This window comes from Ischnura elegans, chromosome 3 (assembly GCF_921293095.1).
Source record: "Ischnura elegans chromosome 3, ioIscEleg1.1, whole genome shotgun sequence".
NCBI lineage: Eukaryota > Metazoa > Arthropoda > Insecta > Odonata > Coenagrionidae > Ischnura > Ischnura elegans.
In genome coordinates this window covers 138,798,646-138,814,908 of record NC_060248.1, presented here as the reverse complement: position 1 = coordinate 138,814,908, position 16,263 = coordinate 138,798,646, and positions in this window count along the sequence as shown.

Below are 16,263 nucleotides of genomic sequence, written 5' to 3'. Positions count from 1 at the left end.
CAGTAATTTATCAAATAAAGTGATGAAAAATTGAAAGGGTTTAATTTTAATCTGAAGTAAATTCCTCCTCCTAACACTGTCCATTCTGTTCTTTTTCATCTCTAAAGACTTGCTACCGTTGACATTAGTTGGTCAGAGTGAGAATAGCAATCATTATTTCTATTGTCGTCAATGCTATTATTACCTTGAGTTAGCAACTACTAATGATGATTGGAATAAACGCCCGTTTGAAATAGCTGGTAACCTCTATCCTGCAAAAGAATGTTCTTTTTTCGAGTTAATACAATAAAACACGATCATGCACGTATCGAAATCCCACCTATAAAGAGGTGAGTTCACGGTCCATTTGGCTTTCCTATTATCGCCAAAAAACGACTTCGGATGATACGAATTCCCACCTATTACGAACTATTCTTTGTTCTTGAGGATTTATTTCCTCGTTTATAAAGAAATAAAAGCCATCTTCGTTACTTAACCATTACTTACCTTATTATCAGTTTTTCTCACGTGTGGCCATCACCACATAGTTTTCCGTTAATCTTGAAATCCTTCTATATACAACCATTTGATGGTAAGTGTGGGACATTGGTTTATTTTTACGAATTTTTTGCTTAAATAAGGACGATTTACGGAATATTAGCCGGCAATACAGTTATGGATACGGCAAAATCCTTTATCTTCGATGTACCGAAATCCCATTCATAACAAAATAGAAAGACGGTCCCCTGAAATTTGTTATAAGTGAGTTTTACTGTAGTTTTTTTCTGAATATTTGTATGAGGAGAGGCGTTTTCAAGTGGGTTAACAAAATTCAGATATCAGGACAACATCGCTAAGCAAGGTGACCGTGTCATTCGCCGCTCTTTTAAAAGGGGAAGGTGTCCAGCAGTTGGGAAATCTCTCCAGCCATAAATTGCCTTTTCTCCGTCAGAGAAGGATATTCACATAATTTGCCCTGTTTTTTGAGCCCACATTGTTATTTATTTGGACCTAGTGTTTCGGAGACCTGGTAGCGAGTGGTTTGCGTGACTGGAAAACTTGACATATTGTAATTGACGATCGGGAGTCTTTATGGAACGTTAGGAGCCGGAATGTCCCGAGGAAATTATTATATAACGCGTCGGGGATAGCGAATAAAATATGCTCGTGGATTTTCTTTTAAAGTGTCGAGACTGACCGCTGTGCCACACCTTGACATTACCCTTTGCCCGCCCAATAAGGAATAAGCTACTGTACTCGGCTGCACTTTCTACTAATGAGTGGCAAGTATATGCAAATGTATTAGATTGGGGTTGCGTAACTGACCGTCGGGAAATAAAGTAGCTGATTATTAGTTTTTTTTCTATAGTCCTTTGGAGTGTTTTATTTAGCGTTCTAAGTCGGCAAGAATAAAGGACTCTGGAACCATCTACTTCTTCCCGAAAATGTGTCGCTTTTCTCTTACATGCATCGCTTAGCAACCCTGTGATTGGTTTTTCTTAGCTCTCCACAGAAGTGTCATCTAATCAAAAGCTCTGTAATGTCGGACATTATTTTTTTCATGATAAGCTATTTTTTCCCCTTACATTACTTTCTCTTGATATGTTGATAAATCGAATCTTTTGTAATTAAAATATTCCGTCAGTTAAGCTACGTTTCCTTAAAGCATTTAACGATTCTCTTCCTCTTACCCCACATCTCTCATTGAACTTCCCTCTTCAGTTCACAATAAGACCCTTTCTCTTTCAATCTTCTATTTAAAATATCTCTTAGCTTCATCACCATACTCCAATAACTCAGGATTTCCTAATCCTCGTCTCTTTTCCTCTCTATGGATTACATACTTTCCACTATTCCAGTAATGTAGGCTGCAGAGTATTTATTTGATTCAATAAATGAAGAAAAAGATAGAATGAAGGTGCGTCCTTTGGGTCGACGCGTGCTAAAGGAAGATGCACGATTCCTGTGGAGTGGAGTGAGTTTTACTCTGTGGAGAAAGTGAGGAGAACTGTCGGATTTCAAGCAAGGAATTATTGAGCTGCTGATGAAGAGCACATTTTTTATTAGCACGAATACAGAAAGTAATTTATTACGCTTTCTTTGATAGAAAATATCAACTTCAAAGCAGGGAAACAAACAAACGTTTGACTTGCTTCTAGTGGAGGTCTACCCTGGCATTTATATTGAAGTAATAACTTGCTGTCGATGAACTGTGATATAAATTGTCAATGTAATTGGCTTCATAAACTCAGACCATAAAAGACATTTACACCGGCAAATTATATTACAATTCACTTGCAGCAAGTTACCGGCGCAGTTTATTTCTCAGAGTAATCTCTACCGTCTCGGATGAGGCCTTTCTAGGCTTATCTCGACTCCTTCGCCATGAATCAACAATGCAGCAATGTCAATTCCGTTTCATAATTTATACTTCCAATATATAAACGAGTCCCAAACAAAGTTATCGCGGTATATGCTGCATCGCTGCATGTGTAAATGTCCTGAGATTTACGACGGAAAATCCCGCGGAGACAAGAGAGCTAAAAGAGCAGGAGCACCATCCATCCGCCTGCCAAGGCCGAGGGAATGCTAAGGGTCGCTCATAAAAGATTAAATCCGTAATTACGTGCTTATATAAGATCCCGCTATGATAGTCGAACCAGGTCGTAAATCGAGTCGAGCTGTTACCCTGAGATGTGCTCAGAGGTCAGGAATGTGATAAGAGTGAGAAGGAATGAATGCAGGGAGAAAGGGGCTCATCCGATCTGAGAATGGTAAACGTTGGAGATAATTGCTCTTTTTTAATCAAGTTTTCAAAATATCAGTCTACAAGACAATTCCATTGTAGTTTTTAATCGGGAATTTATATATATAAAATGTCCTTTTCTTAGAAATTTGGAAATGACTTAACTAACTGGTAGCCATTTGCGAAATTCTCCTCGTTTACAGTTTTGTTTGTTCTCGGAAATAAATTAACATAATATTTCGAGTCGTGGCGCTAATGTATTCTAGTGATGTCTAACTTTTTATTTCCTTTAATGGCTTACTGTCAAGCTAAGTTTTGACTGTGAATAATGTGCTTATATAGGAGCTCTTAGGCTTCCTACATTAAAAGAGTATCTGCATTTTCAAAATGACTCTTCGATTGCGTAGCTCTATGTGAATAGTTATCGGAATACTCGTACTTTGTAAAAACCTCCTGGATATTCATTTACTGTTCTGATGAGTGGACCGACAGCTCAGGTTATTTGCGCCGTGCGTAAGGGTAATGGCGGAATAGAGAATGAGTAGAAACTCGGCGTCGGCCTAGCCTGCTCGTAACGAAAGGCACCGACCGAGAGGACCACACAGTGTGAATGACTCATTCGACGGAGCGCTGTTATAAGTGCCCTCCAAAAATCTCTCGTATTGAATAATCACTCCACAGCCAATTTTTATTCGATGTGTCATTAATTACGAATTTACTTATTGAATTATTTCGTAAATGTGATGCTGCCCTTTCATAAAATATTTCATTGTTAGAGTGTGCTTATTTTACATGATAAAGGTCACTTCAATGTGACGGCCTCGATGGAGGGTAAAGGTATTGTGGAAGTTACCTTTATGCAAAGCATGGACATTTGTTTTTGTAGTGCTGTTCATTGATGACATCCTCCGGGTCAGGTTCTCCATGAGGGCCGACGTTTCGATGAACGAGTCGTTCATCGAAACGTCGTTCACACACAAATACGTGCTTCGTGTCGATCACTGGAATTCCAATTAACAGGGTTCCCACTCAACCGTGAAAACCTTAAAACCGTGAATAAGCCGTGAATTTCTTTTACCTTGAAAATACCTGGAAAAAGCCGTGAATTTCGTCATATGATCTTAAAAATCTCTCAAACTTCATTTCAGAAATACGATTGAAAGAGCAAAAGAAGAATCAAAAATGTGGATCATGTTTCAAGGTCAGTCATGCGCAGGCACTGTCCACACATTTATCTGCAAAAATATATTCTAAGCGCAGTTGTTGGTCCGTGTGCCATGATTACGCATTGACCTTAAGCCTGTACCAAAGCCTGAATAATAGTAACCAAAAACCCTGTCGAAAATTTACACACTTCTGAATTCTCCTGGCACCCTGGTCCCTCCATTTTCCCGCTCACAAACTTTACCCGGAGATGATTTTGTAAGCAACGACAAAGCACTTCCATTGCTGCGTTTGCATTCACAGCGTCTGTCGCGTTTGTAAAATTTTTAGTAAACATGCGGTCGATGATCGTTACGCGATCGATATATCTGCCTAAAATAGTTTATCTTAAAACCGTGAATTTGACGTCATCTAGACCGTGAAAACCTGGAAAAAACCGTGAATTTTTTATTTCAGTTAGTGTGAGAACCATGAATTAACTAATCAATGATGAAGCGTATGGCTTGTTTAACGATCAAAGCAAATGAATGCATTAATTGACATGCGTTGATGAGGAGGGATGACTCGTTTATCGGAACATAGGCCGTGATGGAGAACCAGACCCGGTGGAAACCCCGAATATCCTTCCGCGATGCATTAATATGCAATAAGTATCCTAGATATAATCAGGGATGACAGTTTCTAATCGACTAATAGTCTCGTTAATCCACTATAAAAATTCTCTATGATAAAAATGGGTAAAAAATTCCCTTTGAGTGGTCTATGAAACAAGTGAAGGCAAAATTACGACTTCAATTGTATCTTGCCTATATTCTTTGGCTGAAAATAATCCAGAATGTAGTATTATGACGATTCATATTCATGCCGTATTTCTCCCATTGCCTACCCTTTTCGTTTCACTTTCAAGCACGTGAGGAACTCGAAGAATTTGGGTCCCGACTCGGCGCGTCTGCCTTTAAGGATTTTTCTCACGCCTCCCTTCCTTCGGCCATTGGTCGTGTGAGGTACAGCCGATTGCGTTGCGACACGATGTCTCCCGGACGTGCCGAAGATGATGCCGCGAATTAACGGCGACGCGGCTTTGTAATCACGGACACCCTAAACCTCTCGGATTGGACAGTGGAGACATTAAATCCTACATGGGTGGCAATTTGGAGGGATGAGATAGCGATTATCAGATGGCGGCTTCGGATGAGGTGGGAAGGACCATGGGATGTGCCATGAAGACTCACGAATATTTTTCGAGTACCCTATCAAAATATTGCTCTGTCAATCGCAAGTCCTTAGTTACCTGTTGAACTATCGTGTTTGCATCCATGGGACGTGCCCCCGTGTCTTCACTCCAGGATTAATTAGATAAGATTTTAATACGGTTTCCATGACGATCGTTTTATGTTGCTTAGTACGGAGCCTCAATCATTTAGTTTAATATTAATAACTTTTATATAAAAATAAAAATATATCATAGAGTAGTTGTTGTACTTCGTTTTTTATCACAAATACATGAGGACCTGTCAGGCCCCTTGTGCCCCCATAAAAAATCCTGGATCCTTCCCTGTTACTATATTATCTATCACTATTACTTTGGAACTGGTACCTCCTAAGTTCGTTTCCGTGTTAAAAAAATAAGGGTTGAGATAAAGACTGGATATTTCTATGCATACTCTATGTTGTCACATAGTCTTCCGTGACGTTATTGATTCGTGGATATCTCCGTCTTCCGGGTTTTCTTCACGTTGGTTGTCAGAGGTTTACAAACGTTTCGCCGGGATTCCTCCGGGCGTCTTCAGCTGGAAGAGCCAATGTTGGCATTTCCACCGCTTTTTCAAAACCATCGTCCCTCGCTGCTGTGCTGTGCAACGCACTCTTCAAAGTTTCTGCTACGCTCTCTTCCAAGCATTTGTCAGATGGAATCCGTCTTTCCTTCTATATTTCTTGGCGTTTTTGTGATTTCAATTGACTCTATTATCAATCTGGGATAATATCTTCTTTCCTTGGTGATGATTCTGGCTTCGCAACATTTTATTTCGTGTCCAGATTCGCTTCAGGCATGCCTGGCCACTGCTGATAGCCTGAATTTCTTGTTCTGTGTGGCCGTCTTGTATATCAAATAAGTAATTTACAAAAAGACTGGAAAATTTTCAAATTTCAGGCACAGAAAATCGTTGAACAATGGGCACTTTCCGTACTTTAATTACCTTTTAAGACTGTGTGGAACGTGTAATACCTGGAGTGGAATAGAGGCACCACGCAATCGAAACTCAGGATTTTATTGCATCTTTCATTCCAAAGTGGCTGTTGCAGGTCACCTTCTTTGATTTCACCTTTAAATGCATTTCCGACACCGTACAGATAGGCATTTATGTTGGAAAAGAAAAATGATACCTTCACCCGCAACCTTTAACCGTATCCACACCTGCTTAAGTAGCACCGTTCGAATATCCATTATTATAAACTTTGAATAAAGTTGTTTATCGTACATATCGGATGTGTCTTTCAGGAAATCATTACTATCGTGCTTGATTCAATTAATTTATATTATATTAAGCTTATTTAATTAGTATTAAGCTTAATTTCTTTAAGACATGAGAATAAATTGAACAAATATTAAAAAAAAGGTGAACTTTCCGGGTGACAAGATCAAGAAAATAGCCTGACACAGTTTCGAATTTTTTTACTCGCAATTTTGTTTTGCAACAATGAACCTCTTAGGGGCCTATTACGAACGAGCGGGCGGTACGCTACCGCCGGGCGGAGTTTTCGTTCGGTATACGGTATCATACCGTCCCTTGCGATTACGAATGGGACGGTCGGAAAGTCACCGCTGGGCGGAGAGTACGTGTCAGGGGGTCGGTAATGAGCGATGCGGCGGAAGTGACGTTTGTATGAATAATTCTGAGCTCCTTCAGCCCGAAAATGGTGTAGCCAATGGCAAGGGCGTGCGGTGTTCCAATACCGCAGCAACTGTTCCTAGCAGACGAATATTTCGGCAAGAGTTGTTGGCAGTGGATAAAGACAATCAGTGGTATTTATGGATTAATAAGGATGTGTTCTTCGTTGATTCACCTTAAAAGTTTGACAAATGAACGAATTTTGCTCCTCAATTCTTACTTATAGGATAAAAAGTTGAATGAAACAATAATTAGCAGTGACTTGCGGAAGATATCATCAAAAAATCACGTATGAGCAGACGCAGGTAATGACAAATTGCATGGCAGACCATCGAAAAATTACGATATAAGTACTTTTAGGGCCAACGGGCAAGGTGAACCACCAATTCCATTAGAGCTTTGACCGAAATGTCGATTCTTAAAAAATATATGAAAATCCACCACGAATACTTAGCTGGAGACCCTTAATCACAGACAATATAACACTCAACATCTGTGAAATGACAAAATATCTCCCACACAGCACAAAGTGAATAATATGCACATAATATTCAAATTTTATGCGAATATTATGCCACCACAATGGTATAAATGGTGCATAATATGTACATAATATGTGCATATAAATGGTATAATGTCCTCATAAATTGCGATATATGCGCATAATATGCGGAATATATGCACTGATGGAATGGTATAATGTTTGCATATATACGGAATATATGAGGATATTATACCATTTATATTATTCGCTTAGAGCATATAAATGGTATAATGTCCTCATATATTCCGTATATATGCAAACATTATGCCATTCCATCAGTGCATATATTCCGCATATTATGCGCATATATCGCAATTTATGAGGACATTATACCATTTATATGCTCCTTTTATGTACATATTATGCACGATTTATACCATTGATGTGGCTATTAATATGCACATATTATACCCTTATATGCACCTTTTATGTACATATTATGCACAATTTATACCATGGTTGTGGCCTAAAATATATGCGCATATTATACCATTTATATGCTCCTTTTATTTACATTTAATGCACGATTTATACAATTGATGTGGCTATATATACGCACATATTATACCCATATATACCATTTATATGCACCTTTTAAGTACATATTATGCACATTTTATACCATCGATGTGGGCTGCCATATAGTTGCATATTATGCACATATATACCATATCTACGTACCTTTATCTATTCGAAAATTACATAAATAAAAAGTGATTTCTGGAAACGAGGAGAAATTTAATGAATCATTCATCTAGAGACAGCATAGGTACATTGCACTAAAACAGGGCACAATCCTCCTACCTTCAGCGTTGTATCACAAATTTACAAATATTCAGTTAGGAGTCCTATATCATCGCAAATTTTGTTGAAATATCATGTGAATTACATCTAAAGACAAACATTCACCCTTCCATAATCGTTACTCATGAAATTGCGATTAGAAAGCACAAAGTAAGTCACACGAATGCACAATCACAACACTCGCGATGATTCCTTCCATGACATCCGCATGGTTGAACATCTACGGTCTTTTCTTAACGAATGTATTATAAATGGTCCAAAATGTGATTCCAAGCCACAAAAAGGTCTTCTAATCGCATAATTATCTCTGTTTTAGTCATAGAGTTCTGGCGCGCAATCACGCAAACGATGTAAGCAAGCCGTTCTTGAAAATGCACTCCGAAACAATAAAGATAATATTGTCATTAATAATCACAAATTAAAATAATTATATGCATATATGATCAAGTATGTGATATCTTCAGGGCGAAAATGCAGCTCACAACCTGGATCAGTACCTTAGTGCCAAAACTTCGTCTTTCCTTGGAATAGCCTTCCTTCACTATTCAAGCTGGGACTCTGACTGAAAAAGTACCGTCATAATATATACATTTAGGTAATTAGAAAATAATTAAAAACTGGGAATAACTCAAAATTACGAGCGTAATAATTTCAGATTTGCTTGCAAACCCTATGACAAACGACAACGACTCACGTGTACTTACTTTGATTTTAAATAAAGTCCTGTTCTTCATACCATGAAGTTTATTATTCCTTATCGTATATGCGTTACCAGAATAGTACTGTGACATAAAATAGCTCCGTAAACCCATCTTTTCCTCATTAATCTTAGATTTTTCAATATACGTTCAATTCACCCAACTACGGCAATAAGGCTACGGCAACAACTAACAATGACTAACAACTGCTAACAATGCTAACAACAATGCAACGTGACGCAACGGCAATATGGCTACCAAGCTGCCTACCTCGCGAGACCGGAGTATGCCGGTGTGGAAAATAAAAAAAATAATAATAATGATTGTGAAGTATTCATCGAACGATACAAAATTGTTAATGATATATTAAAACATAATTTTTCACATTTTTTTATACAGAGGATGTATGATCATCGATTTTTACGGATACAATCACAGTTTACGACGGCATAATATTTAAATATAATGTGCATATTATTCGCATATTATGTGCATAATCGACGGAATATTATTTGCATTTTATGCGTATCCATTTATGCTACTTTTATACTGAATAGATTTTGAGTTTGCTGGGTGGCTGTTAATTAATGATTCTTATAAGAATCATAATTAATGATGAAATTTTACTAACAACGAAATAATATACATGCTATGTCAATATTATTAATAGTTTACGGCGGCATAATATTTAAATATAATGTGCATATTATTCGCATATTATGTGCATAATCGACGGAATATTATTTGCATTTTATGCGTATCCATTTATGCAACTTTTATACTGAATAGGCCTTTTGAGTTTGCTGGGTGGCCGCTGATTTATGATTCTTATATGAATCATAACGAACGATGAAATGTTACTAACAATGTAATAATATACATATTATTTCAATATTATATTAATAGTTTACGGCGGCATAATATTTAAATATTACCCAGACGGCACAGAACCCTCCGTATCTAATTCGTATGTACATAGTATCCATTGACTATGGGGATACTGTGCCGCTCCGTCGCTTTTCGTCAATGGATAATTTCCATTCGCGGCCTGTTGACAAAGCGCGTACGCAGCATGTGAATGTCCGCTACGAAGTACATACGATAGGATACGAAGCGCGCAGGAACACAGCACTCAGGCTAATCTCAATCGATTAGGTCGAAAATTAGATATATATAGTAACTCGCACGATCGAAAAATGTGTCGAATGCAACACAATCGATAGCTACCGACCGTAGCGAGAACCTTAATACGAATCATTATGAATTGTAAGTTCTCAACAGGTAAATAATACTATATCATGGTATTTAGAATTCATGATACAGTATTATTTACCTATTGAGAACTTACAAAACTTATTCGGCCACTTAAATAACTGCGAAAAATGAGATTCTCAAGGCTAATTCACGCATCTAGCACTGTTAAGTGGCTCGTACTTACTTGGAAACCTTGAGATGTTAATAAGAGTAAATTCTTATTAATTTTTACACTAAATAAGACATCACATAGCCCACGAGCATTAAAATGCTTACCCTAAAGCCTGACGAAATAAAATTTTTAAATAAAAATTGCCGATGAAACAGGATTGCTGACACATCTGCTATTAGTACGATCGAATTCATCAAAATGCAAGCAAAAATTAACGTATAGTTCAGTCTCAGCTACTAAACTTACCCATATCAGGCGCTCAAGTATTTGAAAAATTATTTGGGATGAGTAAAAGTCTCTAGGTCACTGCAGTAAATGTATCAACCTATTAAAAATATGAAAGTCCTGCCAAATCACCAGCATAAACACTTGTAAAATAAAACATGTTATCTCTTAGATCACACCTCCGATTTTATACTTGCTTTGCATGAAGTCACCACCACAAGAAATTTTAACGAGGCAGGAAAGAAAAAACCCACAGAAATACAATACATACATAATGTATTTTCTATTGTCAACCACAATAATATTTCCAATTTTCTCTTCTATCCCACATCTAATTTAGCGAAACAATTACTCTTATTCTCTTTCGAATAGAAAATTATTTAAAAGAGGACTGGTCGATACATAAAAACTATCTTCAATACTTTCTCCGATGAACGTCCACTATCACAGCATCAACTTGCACAAATCAAATCCACATCCACAAATATGTCACTTCTGCCACAATGTCTGTCTTCTTGGCGACAGGTAACAGTGAAGCAATGGTACCTTCCTCCAATCTGGGCACCTTCAATTCAGCAAGAATTTTCTCCTCGTCTTCTCGTCCAAGGCCACAGATTATTATCTGATATCACAAGGTGCGATGTGAAGCTCACACACCTAAAATTAATAAATAATAAAATACCATGTAACTTATTAGGTCAAATCATTTCCAATTTTTGGTATTTCTGCATGAGAAATCAAATTACTAGGCTCGTAAATATAGTAAATATTTGTATGCCTGATATTTTTATTGTTTTAAACTATAGCATAAGATAATTTGAAATGATGAAAGCCGACGTGTAATACACCATAGGGCAAGCTAAGAAGCAATATTCGATCCTATAAACTTGGCAGCTTATTCCTAGTTTCTCCTTTAACCACACGTTTACCGAATGAATTAATACAAAAAGACAACTAAAATGCAAGAATTTTCAAAAGAAATGCTGCTACAATATTTTGAATCGCCATTTTTAGTACTGAATAGTACTATAGTACTTCAGTACTGAATAGTTCGGGATGTTGATGCATCAACATCCCGAAGACACTTCTGACTTAAAATTACATCTAAATAATTACAGCGAGAAAGAGTACATACCTCACAGTTTTTCGTAGGGGTGAAATGTTTTCTTCTTATCGCCCAAATGCACTTCTTCTTCAACTCAGGATCTTTTGGAGAGCTAAAAACTTGAAACATATCCCGGAGTTCCCATTACATCCCGACAATACACACACGAAAGGCATTTTTAACAAAAATATCTCACAAACACGTTTCTGAAGCCCAGTGAATGAAATTTAAGAATAAGGGAAACTTCACCATTACCAGACACTCTATTTTTCACAAACTTAACCACAAAAATCCCTGAAATGTGGTGGGACGTGACGTAAGCCATGCCATCTCCAACGGCTTGTGAAGGCATGTGATCTTTCTAGGAGGATATGGCACGATGGCACCAGATGGCACCACCCGCGAAAGAAAATAGTCCCAGACCGAATACAGTTTTATCGATGAGATACAATTTTATCGATGCATATGAATTTGCCAGTCCTCTTGCATCTTTTTTCGTCATTAAAGGAAATAAAGAAACAAAACCTTTTTAGTAACTTCCTAAGCGCGATTTTTGTATCTTGATGGTCCACCCTCGTATTCAGGTACGAAAACTTCCTGTGCCGTCTGGGTATGTTTATATTATTCGCATATTATGTGCATAATCGACGGAATATTATTAGCATATTATACATATCTATTTATGCAACTTTTATACGGTATAAATTTTGAGTGTACTGTGTGGGCTGTTGCTCTGCATTCCTTTCGTGTTAGTAACGGGGTTTGGAAACCTAATGCAAATTCAGAGAACAAGAAAGGCACTTTTGAAAATAATGAAAAATAACTTTTTGGCTGTTATCTATGAAAAGCAATGGAGAATTAAAAAACACAAGATATTCACTTCTGGTTACAATAAAATTTTATTTCAATATAATGTGACAGAGTTTCACCATTTCTTTGGTTTAATCACGGGTACACAACCACAGCAAAACAGTCTGCCCACAATAAACATGTGAGATCGCGAATCGGTTCCGCGGCAATCACACACACAGGCTACAACTTATTTCAATATTTCAGGTAAAATCCACAATCGATACAAGCTCACACCATTATAAATAATGGTAAATAGGCAAATACGATCATCAAAAACTGGAAGTCACTACCATTCTTATATTCATCACGTGAACATTACAATCAAGAGCTCGCTATGATGAAAACAACTATTTAATCACTGATTTTAAGCCTCACATTATCCTACGCAAGTGGCACAGGTGACTTTTCTCACTACAACTCCTTGGTACGAAATTGATATACTAGTATAAACAAATTTCACACACGGCTTTGAACTTGATAGCTTGATCGTGAAATGTTATCTCTGCGGTGAATGACGAAGGTATAAACGCCACTGAAAATCTTTACATTACTATCAGACACTTCTCGATAGCGTAAACCACTGTTTAAAAACCAACCACAATGGAACAGTGATAACTACAGCTCTTGGCAGATGTTTGTCAACCTCGTCAAACTTTGTGCATTACAACCACTGGCACTGTGATTAACGGTAGTTGTCAAATTGAAAATAACACTATTTTGAAACAAAAGATGTTCGTAGAAATCTCCAAGCAGCGAGCAAAAGTTACATTCAACTCTGATTCAACTCACAATTCAAGCAGTTATAACGTTGAAAATAACACTACTTTGGCACAGAAGATGTTCGTAGAAATCTCCAAGCAGCGAGCAAAAGTAGTATTCACCTTGCAATACAAGAAGTTGTCACATTGAAAAAATAATATTTTGCCACAAAAGATGTTCGTAGAAATCTCCAAGCGGCGAGCAACAGCTGTATTCACCGTACAATACGAGCGCAGGCAGTCCTTAACGACGAATTTTCCGGCACCTATGAAGAAATGGAAGAAGTTTTTGCATATAAAAACATAGCGGACATTAAAAAACATCCAAATTGTTCCAATTAAATAAATGAAAGAGGGTCAACTTACAATCAACGTATCCATCTCCTACGGCCGTGGCTCAGACGGCTAAAACGTTGTTGTATGGGTATTATAAATTTTTTGTTCAACTGCTCCAGTCGGCTCCAGTTTTATATTTTATACGCTTACTCAGACAATATTGTAAATAACACAAAATATGATAGCTTCCGAGTTTCTATCGTCGGATATTTTGTTTTAAAAACGCCAGCTCGACCCGAAAAATGTAAACAGACGTCCGCCATTAGGGGGTCGGTATCTCACCACCGGGGTAGCTGGCCGTGGTATCATACCGACCCCTAAGCCGTGGTATGATACCGACCGGTGGCCACTCGTAATCGCTCAGGGGCGGTAAACGCGCTTCGGGGCGGTATCTCACCGCATGCGGTGAGCCGTTCGTAATAGGCCTCTTAGATTTCTTTAGGTATACTAGGAAGGTACCTGTCAGGTAAAATGGTGAATTAGCGTAGCTGTGAACTGGTAACACCTTCAACTAACCTGACATTAATAAATTACATCAAATTCCCCTATTTTTGTATTAAAGTTCTATAAAAATTTTAGTATCCCGTTTTTGCTGTTGAATTTGTATTGCTGTTTGAATATAGGATGTAATATAAATGTTATGCTTGCCATATGCCACTGTGTTGAATAACTGGACCCTTATGACAAGCCTTATAGTGTAGAAATACCAAGTTGTTTGTGAAATTAGGCCAATTAGTATTATGAAGTATTCTGGACCGCCTGGCCGCCACCGACAACTATGGCGTCGTGAACGCCGCGCCGCGCCGGCCCAATGGATGCCGCTCTCGTGTTATGGCGGCGGCTCTCTTGCCGCGATTCTCTCAGCCGATCTGCTCTCACTGCTCTCTATTCCCGTGTGTTTGCCTTTCTCGGCTTGAGGTGTCCCGTCGCCCAAAATAGGGAATTTGATCACGCCCTCCCACCCTTCTTTTGTTTCGTCGTTTGCGGACCACGTGACCGGCATTGTTCCTCACAGGCGTCGTCTCTCCTCCCTTTTGTGACGTCATCCGTGAAATGTACACACGATGGGGCTGGATAATAGATATCCGGGCCGGGATATTAAATGACATTGATATCCGCGGGTGATGTCAGATACGGGAAGAGAGCAAGCGAGGCCGTTGGGGGCGTCAGCTATTCTGGGCATGTGCGTCTGTCCTCCGCTGCAATGTTCGCCGTTGTCGAAGAAGTCTTCCTTCCTTCCTTCGTGGAGACGATCCCTTTTGGTTGGCCGGCCCCGATCTTCGGCGCTATTGATCTTGGAAGGCCGTGGCACAGCCAGAGGGCTAAATTAAGGGCGGAGCAGAGCCCGCTTTGGAACTTCAGTGGCCATAAGGCGGGGAACGATTGCTCGTCCCTTGCCAAAATTCTGACTGATAATGATTTATGTCTCATTGATTGATCTTCTCGCGAATATCGCAAATGAAGTTTTAGCATCGCGAATATCGGACGTATGATCCTCCATGAGAAGTGCGTTGGCCTAGTGGGTGGTGCGATGGGTTAGGTACAGACCAAAGGGTCCCGAGGTCTAATAACGGCTGAGACGCTCGCACACTTAAGAAAAAATCCTGCAAGTGCCACGGAGAGGAATTCGCTATCGCACCATGCATTTCTGGCTTTCGCGCACCTCTGCCATATGCCTATGTTCATGTAAATTAAGTAAAAAACCCAGATATGAAAGGCCAATGGTGCTATTTTAAGTGGTACAGGAATAAATAAATACATGCTGTCAATCTATTAACGAAGAGAAAGATGTGAATTATTAATGCCGTGCAAGGGTGAATGTAAGGAGGGACAGGGTCCTTGGCCCAAATGAGGACATTTATGAAGCAATAATAAAGTGACGTCTTAATTGAGATAATTAAACAAGTGCGTGGGTATAGCTGCAGATTACAATAATACTCCGTCATTTTTTTCATCTGTTTATGCATAAAATATCATGAAGTTAGCAAACGAATACCAGGAGCGATAGACCGGGTGATTCGGACGGCGATATACCTCTACGGAATACTACATTTGTACTGAGGAAAGATCGTTTGCCTCGCTTGAGGTCGAACCTAAGTACCTACCCTCAATCCTCGGCGAGTGCTGTGGCCAAGTTCAACTTAATATTAACTTAAGTGGACGGGACTGATTATTAAGGCCGATTTACACGGGGCACGTACCTGCACAATCTGACGTGTGTTTGAAGGCGCAGTCGAAATTGCGTCGTGTAAAGCGGTGAATTGCTGAAACACATGTGAGAATGCGTGGACGTGAGATGGCAAAATAGCCCCTGTTCTAAGTTCGTTCATGCATTTGCGCAATTCCACGTCATTTTAGAAATTAATGCAGCTCAAACCTGCGCAATTCCGTGTCCCGTGTAAAACGGTCTTTAGTTCCTATCGTGCCGCCGTCGCCGAGTTTGCTGAAAATAAGATCTTTTGTCTCAAAAACTTGAACATTTGGAGTGATTTGGAGTATTCGCGAAAATTATGAGTTTTTTTAATCCGAGTTTAAATTTGTAATTAGGGACCCCAAAAACCTGTACATGCATTACTACGGTTTCGACATTTTACCGTGCCGCACTTTCCAACATTCTGGTCTAGAGTGCGCTGTCCTCGTTGAATTTTCACTGCGTATGATGGAAGGGCGTGTGAAAGGGAAGAAGGGCAAGGGACGGCTCCGAATGAGTCACCCAGGACAGGCTGTAAATTATG